We start from the raw sequence: 8883 nt of genomic DNA, 5'->3' as shown, positions 1-8883 counted from the left end.
ACAGCTGAGTTTCACTGTGAACTCTGGACGAAGGAGGCGAAACCGCCGCCATTAAGTTACAGATGTCCGCCATGTTGTTATATTTGAGATGTAAACAGTTGAATAAGAGCAGAATTAAAGTTAGTTTCTTCTCAGGAGTCGTTATTTACTGTGTAGCTCCACTTTCTGATGAGTGAAGGCAGCTTTTCCTGCCTGAAGCAGCCTGTGGAGGAGGCGGAGACGAGCCGCTGCTCTCCCGCTGTCTGAGACTCTAACACCGGACAGCCGCTGGAGAACAGCTGCTAGTGTCGGTGAATGCTGTCAGGAGATTTACCTGCAGGACTCATGTGGACTCTGCAGGCACAGAGGGGCTTAAACCTTTTATTATCTAATAAAATAAATATAATATCCTGTAGCGGTTTTGGGGGTGAGGGGGCAGTGCCCCTGTAACACAGACCTTCGAAGTCCCAGCTGTTCAGCGGACATTGAGACAACCTCGCTGTTTAGTGTATGTACGTGGTGCAATAAAGACTTAGCGAGTAAAAAGCCAATTCTTTACCAACACTCCTGTTTAATAAGCATGAACATGCAAAACACAATGTTTTCATCTGCTCAGTTTCTCATCCACCGCACCAGTGTTTTGGTTTTACACAAGCACAGCCCTAGTTCAGACAATGGCTTTATAAACAAGCTAAAATGAAAGCTCTGTGTCTTTAGTAACTGTTCAGCTTAGTTTGCCACTTACATTACAATATGGCACATTATAAACTCAGCTGGTGGCTGAGACAAACCCTCCTCTCTACCAGCAGCAGCAGAGAGAGGAGGAGGACAGGAGTGACTGAGCTGTTCATTCTTTCTAAACTTCACTCAGTATGTTGATTTTCAGGAATATAATTTTATTTTACTGACATGTTAGATTTGTTTCCAGTAAGATATTCGTGACTTTGCTGTTGTAAATCATGTTGCTGCTCTAGAAACATTTCATTAATATTTTTTTTAAATAATATATGCAATTATTTAGTAATAAATAGGAACTGAACCAATAAGGATTATCAATACAAGTGTGTTAATAAAATCCTAATGATCCCAACTCGTGAGAAAATGTCTGGCCCATCTCTGTGTCGTGGTTTTAAAATCCGGCCCAATCGAATCTGTAATTGAACAGCCCTGGTCTGCTGTGATCATAGTAATATATCTTCCTTGTGACGAAATGTACATTAAACTGAATGCAGCATTGTAGACATTATTTTCTCCTTGTACTCTGTTTCCTTTGGATGTTGCTGGAAATCGTTCCAGTCGCCCTCCTTAAAGGGTAAATTATTATCCTGACAGTCTAATAATGCATTTAAACAAAACTTTTCATACACAGAAAGCGATAACAGCAGCCTGCTGCTCCTACCAGGCTGGACATGCAGTCTGCCAAATATGTTTCCCCTCCATAACGCACAGATGATGGCCTACCATCAAGTATTTAATGTTGTGTATTCTTCACATCAGGACTAATAACAGGGTGAATATGGAGGCGTTTGTTGTTTCCCAGCTAAAGTTATAGTGGGATACAAAATAGAAACTGGGATCCAGAGAATGTCTCGTACACTAGAGCTTCTACTGTTCATTAAGCTCTACCAAGAAGTGTTGCATCAAAGAATGGAACTTGATCTAAAGTTAACAGGAAGGTTTTTTGTGCTATAACTAAGTTACTGAAAAGATCCTGAAACAAAGAACTGTAAGTTATTGAACATCACATTATACACTAAAGACATTTAGAAAACTTGAACTTGTCTCTTTTGTCCCGGATTGAATGGGCCCCTCTGACAAAACAACTGGCCCCAGCCCGGCCCTTCAATAAAACTGGTCTAGAACTGCCACTGAACTGCGTCACTAGATAAGCTCTGAACTCTCCAAGAGTGTCGCGTCTTTATGTGGGGTTGAACTTAAATAAAACTGTTCATGTGTTTATAAAAACTGCATGTCTGTTACCGGGAGTCAGCATGATGCATTCAATACACATGAGAACTTGTAGTGTTGAAGTCCCTTGTGCTGCATTTAGGGGACACAGTAGGAACCAGCTATAATATTTGGTCCAGAATGACTTTTTAACATTTGAATTACAAGATTTCAGAAAGCTGTTTGTTGTTGTTTTTTAATAATTTCCTGATAACTTCTCAGGAGTTATCGGGAAAAAAAGTTCACATCATGTTTCAAATCTGTGTGATGATTTGAGTTGATGTGCAGATGATAGATTTGTGTTTCCTCTCCAGGTGAAAGTGGATGTGAGTTGAACAGCATGAGTCGGTGTGAGGGCAGAGAGGAGGGAGTCCCTCCCTCTAAAAGGACTCTGTGTGGGGAACATGACAGCCAGACCAAAGCTCAGAGGTGAGATGAGGATCTCTAACTGTCCAGGACTCAAATCACTCCACCATCATTATTCACTCTCAAAGCTCTGTGTGTGTTGTGTTGAAGCCCAGAGAAGCAGCAGGGACCAGACTCTGCTGGACCTGGACCTGGACCTGAGCCCAGCTGTGTCTCCTTCAAGAGTGACTGGTCAATGGGACGCTATATTGATTTTAAAGGACAAAATCCCTGTGCTGGAAAGAGGTCTGCTGTTAATGATAGATATTCCTGTTTTTGCTGTTATTTATCCAGATATGTTTTATTAAACATGTATGTGTATTTTCAGCATCTTTCTTCTTTGCATACGTTTATCTGACAGACAGTAAGCAGCTCTCAGTATTGGCCAATCAGAGCTAAATGTAAATGTTAGAGTAGGGCGAATTTCCACCGAACGATGTCTGCATTGAAACATCGGGATGGACGATGGCATCGGGTACGCGCTCGCGCTTGTATTTTACAAGCACGGACCAGCTAACGTGCTGAATACAGGATGCAGATGTTAGTTTCGGTTGTTTGATAGGCTGCGTCATTAACAAGCCCACAAGCGCTGTGATAACGGATTACGGGTGTAAAAATACAGGAAAAAGACAAGTTCTGTGTCTTTTAGTGTTAAGGTTAGAGTTTATAAAACGTGCTGCTGATGGAGAAAGTGGAGTAGACGGGTGGGGTGGGAGACAGAGAGAGGCGGGGCACGCCGGTGTCTTTATCTGAGGTGTAGGCTTTTTGTGTATCTGAGTGTGGGGAGAAGATAATTCTGAGGAAGGTCCGAAGCATATTTAAAATTTATAATAATTATGTTCCTGGTGATTAAAACCTGCTGGTTTAATGTGAAAAATGTAGATTTTTTTTGGCGGGGGGCGGGGTTTTACAATCACGATGCCTGTTCGGCCATCGCCGATCAGCCCAACCCTAGTTCATATCTCCCTCCTCATGTTGCTCACTGTTGATGTTTGTCCTGATTAGAACCAGTATTAAATGACAGGTCCACATGTTTTCCAGTCTGACCAGTTGTCCTTATAATATCCGTGTTCTCCTAGAATGATGATGAAGGTTAGATCCAGATTAGTATTAAATGACAGGTCCACATGTTTTCCAGTCTGACCAGTTGTCCTTATAATGTCCGTGTTCTTCTAGAATGATGATGAAGATTAGATCCAGATTAGTATTGAATGACAGGTCCACATGTTTTCCAGTCTGTCCCTAAACAACACTGACATGCCCATAAGTCCACTGAAAGAGTTGTTGGTGGCTGTAATTGTTCCTCCTGAGCACACTGGCCTGAAGAGATCTCTTCCTGATGGGATTTCAAAGGAAGTGATGGAGGACAGACTCCACAGTCCTGGTTCTGTGTAAAAATTAAGCTGGCACAATATGAGTTAAATCTGTGTTGTGCGATAACATTATTCAATAATGCCATGGCGATATGACTTGCGATAAATACACAAATCTTGAAGTGTACATATTAGCTGCCTGTTTGTCTTTAACTTCAGAACAGCATGTTTATTAAATATTAAAAATAACTAAATGTTGTTTCTAGAGCTGTAAAGTTTACCACAACAAAGTCACTGTATATACTAAATAATATCTCACTGGAAACAAATCTGCAATGTCAATTAAATAAATCATATTCTTGACATCAAATTACTAAGTTAAGTTTAGAAAGAATGAAAAACCCAAATGTCAGTATCTGTCCTCCCTCTGCTGATTCACTGCCTGTAGGTTATGTTACAACTGGTAGAGCGGCTTGTCTCAACAAGCAGCTCAGTTAACAAGGATATGCCAAATTTTAATTTAAATTAGACAGCTTACATTTTAGCTTGTTTGTAACAATTCGCTATTCGCAGAATGGGCCCATTTAAAACCAGGGTTTCTGTACCCATCTATAAATAGTCCTTTTATTCCGAAAATTCCTCTTTGAATTTTGTACTAAATCCTTCACCTACCATTGTCTCTGACTCTCAACAGTCAGGATATTTGTTGTGAGTCGAGTAATGCAAACGTTAGAATACAGGCCAACAGTGCTGCTGCTGATGGACTAACAGTTAAGTTTTTTATCTGTCAACAGTATGTGTAATGTGAATAATCTGCTCAGAAATCATAACATTTGGTTTAGTTTGGTCCAATATTTTATGGTGAAATAAAGTGATGATACTCAGACATTGAGCTTCATGTTTTATTGAACTTTGATCTTTTCTTGTTGATAGCTGCTAGTTTCTCCAGCAGGTTCTGTTTCTGAAGACTAAAAAATGAATTTCCATCCCTGGTGGTCTTCCTCTTTGTCTAATAGGATCTACTGGGGACCAGCCTCTGCTGGACCTGGACCTGGAGCTAAATCCTGTGTGTCCTTCAAGAGCGATTGGTCAAATGAACGCTCCATTGATTTTAAAGGAGAACAACCCTCTCCTGCAAAGAGGTCAGCTGTTAATAACAGTAAAATATTAGTGATCCATGTTTGAACTGTTATTTATCCATATGTTAAATTCAGAGCATTTTATTTATTGATCCCTGTCAGGATGTAAAACAAGTTTCAACAAATTTAACAAAAATGCTGAAATGCATTATCTACCCAAGCTTAAAGAAAGGTTGTGTTTTGAGTGGTGGAAAGCACAGTTGTGCTCAATAGCCAGAAAAACAACCAGCAGTTTTGTCAAACACACATTTTTTCACTATGTTCTGGGTTCATTATATATTATATATAAACTGTGTGACAGGAGGAGGCTGGAAAAACCTGAACCCAGGTGTGTGTCTATGAAGAGTGACGCTACAAATGAATGCTACATTGACTTTAAAGGACGAAAGCCCCCTGCTGCAAAGAGGTAAGTCAATAGTCAATAACATTAACTCCTTAACGCCTGAATTTTTTTACAATAATAAAAAAAAGATTTGTGTTTTCATTTGCTTTCAAGCTGATTGTTAATTTGTCTTTAGAACACAGAAAATATATAAATTCAGGTATGTGTAGGTATGATGAGAAACCAGGGGTTGCAAAAGGCTCCTAGGTATGTATCGAATATGCACCAACAGGCACTGGGAGAATCAGTGTGCTATCTTGGCTTGCAGTCTGCAAGGAAGAGGTATGATAAGAATTTGCGACAATCGGCATCAAGGGGTTAATATATTACTGGTTCATGTTTTAAATATTATTTATCCAGATACATTTTATTAAAAGTGTTTATTTTCAGCATTGTTCTTCTTCACATACATTTACATCTGAAGCTGCCCTTTATAACCAGTCTTCAGTTTTAAAACATTTTCTCCATACACACGTTCAGACTGTCTGATGACTGCGTGAGTATAAAACCGTGATCTTATTGAGTCTAACAGATGGTAGCTGCTAATGAAGGCTAACACTGATTCTCTTGAGTTCCTCCATCAAATCAACTTTCCTAGATTTCAGTCATGTGACAACAGAAATAGAAACATGTCAGTGATAACAGCTGGACTGTGATCAGCTGCTCTAAAACCCAGAATAAACCATCACAGAGAGTCTGTGGAAACACAGCTGTTTTCTTATTGATGCTGCTGATGGAAGTACTCAGATATCTCTGAGTATTTACCATCAGACGTCAGCTTAGTTTGCTTTGTTTTCCTACAACATGAAAGAACTGTTTTTACACTGACTCACTGTCAGTGCAACTGAGTGCAGTTTATGAAAAATTGTGATTTCAGAGGTGAAAAACACTGTTATGCTGGATGGCTGGACAAAACAACTAGCAAATTGTTTTGTCAAATGTCACAACACATAGTTTAACTGTGTAGTTTTTAAATGATGTTTCAAATAGTCGTGTCAGAATCTTGGTTTGAACCCAGAAGAAGACTGGAAACAGAGCTGGTGTGGTTTAGAGGATTTATTGCAAACAAAGTCTCAGATAAAGATGACAAGCAGATAGATGAGTGGGGCCAGGGGATTTGAATCCAGGCGGGTAAAGAGGCAAGAGTGTGGCTGGTGAGTGAGACTAAAATTCTTTATTAGCATTTTCAGGGCCAATGATGAGAAGCTCAGTTTTGTCTGAGTTAAGTTGAAGGTTTAGTGACATTCAGTCCTTTTATAGCAGCTAAACAGTTATGGAAAGCACCACGGTTGCTTTAATCGTCTGGTTTTACTGAAACATAAAATTGAGTGTCATTCGCTTAACAATGATAGGATATACAACCAAAGCAACTGATTATTTGGCCCAGTTGAAGCATATACAAAGAGAAAGAATAGGCCTGAGAATTGAACCTTGAGCCACTCAAGAGCTTATCAGCTGACTAATACAAAGTAATTTGGGGTCTAAAATTGTTTAGAACTGATGGATCAAGGCAGGGTCCAAGGTTAGCACTTGTCACTCACCAAATTCGAGTAAAAAACATTGATTGGTAAAATAGTTTCGGTCAGCCCCATATTTTCGTGGGAAATAGGCCTACATTGTCTTCTGTGAGCGTACAAATACACTGAACAAAATTATAAAGGCAACCCTTTTGTTTTTGCCCCCATTCATCAAGATCTAAGACGTTCTCTATGTACAGAAAAGGCCTGTTTCTCTCAAATATTGTTCACAAATCTGTCAAAATCTGCGTTAGTGAGCACTTCTCCTTTGCCGAGATAATCCATCCACCTCACAGGTGTGGCATATCAAGATGCTGATCAGACAGCATAGGGATTGCACAGGTCTGCCTTAGGCTGGTCACAATACAAGGCCACTGCGAGTTCATTTTATCTTAAGTTAAATAGGCTACATCTGTGTAGCGCACAGAAGTTGCCATGGTTACTATCCATAGTGCGCCTGCCGTTTACTCGCAGAGCGCTTGTCTCCCTTTCTGTTCAGTGGAGCAAAGAGCAAACACGTGTCCGTGTTTAATCATGTCTGATGCGGAGTCTGTGATTGATTGATTAACTAGTCACTCAAACCGCCTGGCTATGAGCAAACTCCAAAAAGTGAGGGGAACAAAACACAGATTTTGAAATGTGGGGGGGGACATGTCCCCCTCATGTACTGTATAATGGCTCATACGCGTATGAGTTCTGTAAACTCTGAGTATGTTGAACCTGATGGAAGCGCATGCGTAGGGATGAAAAAAAGCCATCATCAATGGAGCTCCAATACTACAATTCACCATGGCAACGGGTAAATAAAGTCTTGTTCTTGGTCTTTCACACCCAAGTTGGAAATCACTGCAACCAATTCTCTTCGTTATAGTGTACCGAGCTCCTGGCCCGTACTCTGAATTCTTATCTGAATTTGCAGAGTTTTTGTCAACTTTAGTCCTTAAAACGGATGTTCTACCCTTAGTCAGCACTTCTATACTAGATATGATCAATCTATCTTTATCAACAGGCTATGTACCACAGTACTTTAAAGTAGCTGTAATTAAACCTCTTCTAAAAAAGCCCAAACTTGATCCGGATGTTTTAGCCAACTATAGCCCTATATCTAACCTTCCATTTCTCTCTAAGGTTCTGGAGAAAGCAGTTGCTAAACAGCTGTGTGACTTTCTACAGAGCAATAGTTTATTTGAGGATTTTCAGTCAGGATTTAGAGCTCATCATAGCACAGAGACAGCACTGGTGAAAATTACTAATGACCTCCTCATTGCATCAGACAAAGGACTTGTCTCTATACTGGTTTTGTTGGATCTTAGTGCTGCATTTGATACCATTGACCATCAGATCCTATTGCAGAGACTGGAACATTTCATTGGCATTAAAGGAACCGCTCTAAGCTGGTTTAAGTCCTATTTATCAGATAGATTTCAGTTTGTACATGTTAACGATGAGTCCTCCATGCACGCCAAAGTTAGTCATGGAGTTCCTCAGGGATCTCAAGGATCTGTCCTCGGACCAATCCTCTTCACTTTATATATGCTTCCTTTAGGCAATATTATCAGGAAATATTCCATAAGCTTACATTGTTATGCAGATGATACACAGTTATATCTATCGATCAAACCAGATGAAACTCATCAGTTAGCTAAACTTCAAATGTGCCTTCAGGATGTTATAAATAATATCATATTAAGACGCACAAAAAAACCTCAAGAACCCATACCCTAAAGTCAACAGGAAGTCGGCCATTTTGAATTTTACGTCAAATTTTGGATGATTTACACACTTCGTACTTTCGTACTACAAGTTTCGCACATGGGCGTGGCAAAATGACTCGCTAGCGCCACCTAGAAAATTGGAAAAGATTAGCCCCTCGTTCACGTTCAACCTACATGTACGAAATTTTCTGGGGACATGTATCGTATCAAGACGCACAAAAAAGCCTCAAGAACCCATAGCCTAAAGTCAACAGGAAGTCGGCCATTTTGAATTTTATGGCCATTTTTGGATGATTTACATACTTCGTACTTTAACGAACTCCTCCTAGGGATTTAGTCGGATCGACGTCAAATTTGTGCTGTGCCTTCTAAAGGCATTGACGATGAAAAGTTGTGCTATTTGCGAGTTTTCGTCAATGGGTGTGTCCGTGGCGTGGCGTCAGAGATCAAGTCTTCGCCATGACACAGGAAGTTGTTGTAACTTCA

General features: G+C 40.1%; 1 protein-coding gene across 1 annotated transcript in view; it reads left to right on the top strand.

The window, feature by feature from the left end:
• LOC123972807 overlaps positions 1–8883 on the top strand; it is a 152489-nt gene that overhangs the window by 57904 nt on the left and 85702 nt on the right. The gene's annotated exons all lie outside the window — the stretch shown is intronic.

This window comes from Micropterus dolomieu, linkage group LG01 (assembly GCF_021292245.1).
Source record: "Micropterus dolomieu isolate WLL.071019.BEF.003 ecotype Adirondacks linkage group LG01, ASM2129224v1, whole genome shotgun sequence".
In the NCBI taxonomy this organism is placed as follows: Eukaryota; Metazoa; Chordata; class Actinopteri; order Centrarchiformes; family Centrarchidae; genus Micropterus; species Micropterus dolomieu.
Note: the sequence above shows the minus strand (reverse complement) of the source record. Positions and strands in the feature narration are given on the sequence as shown.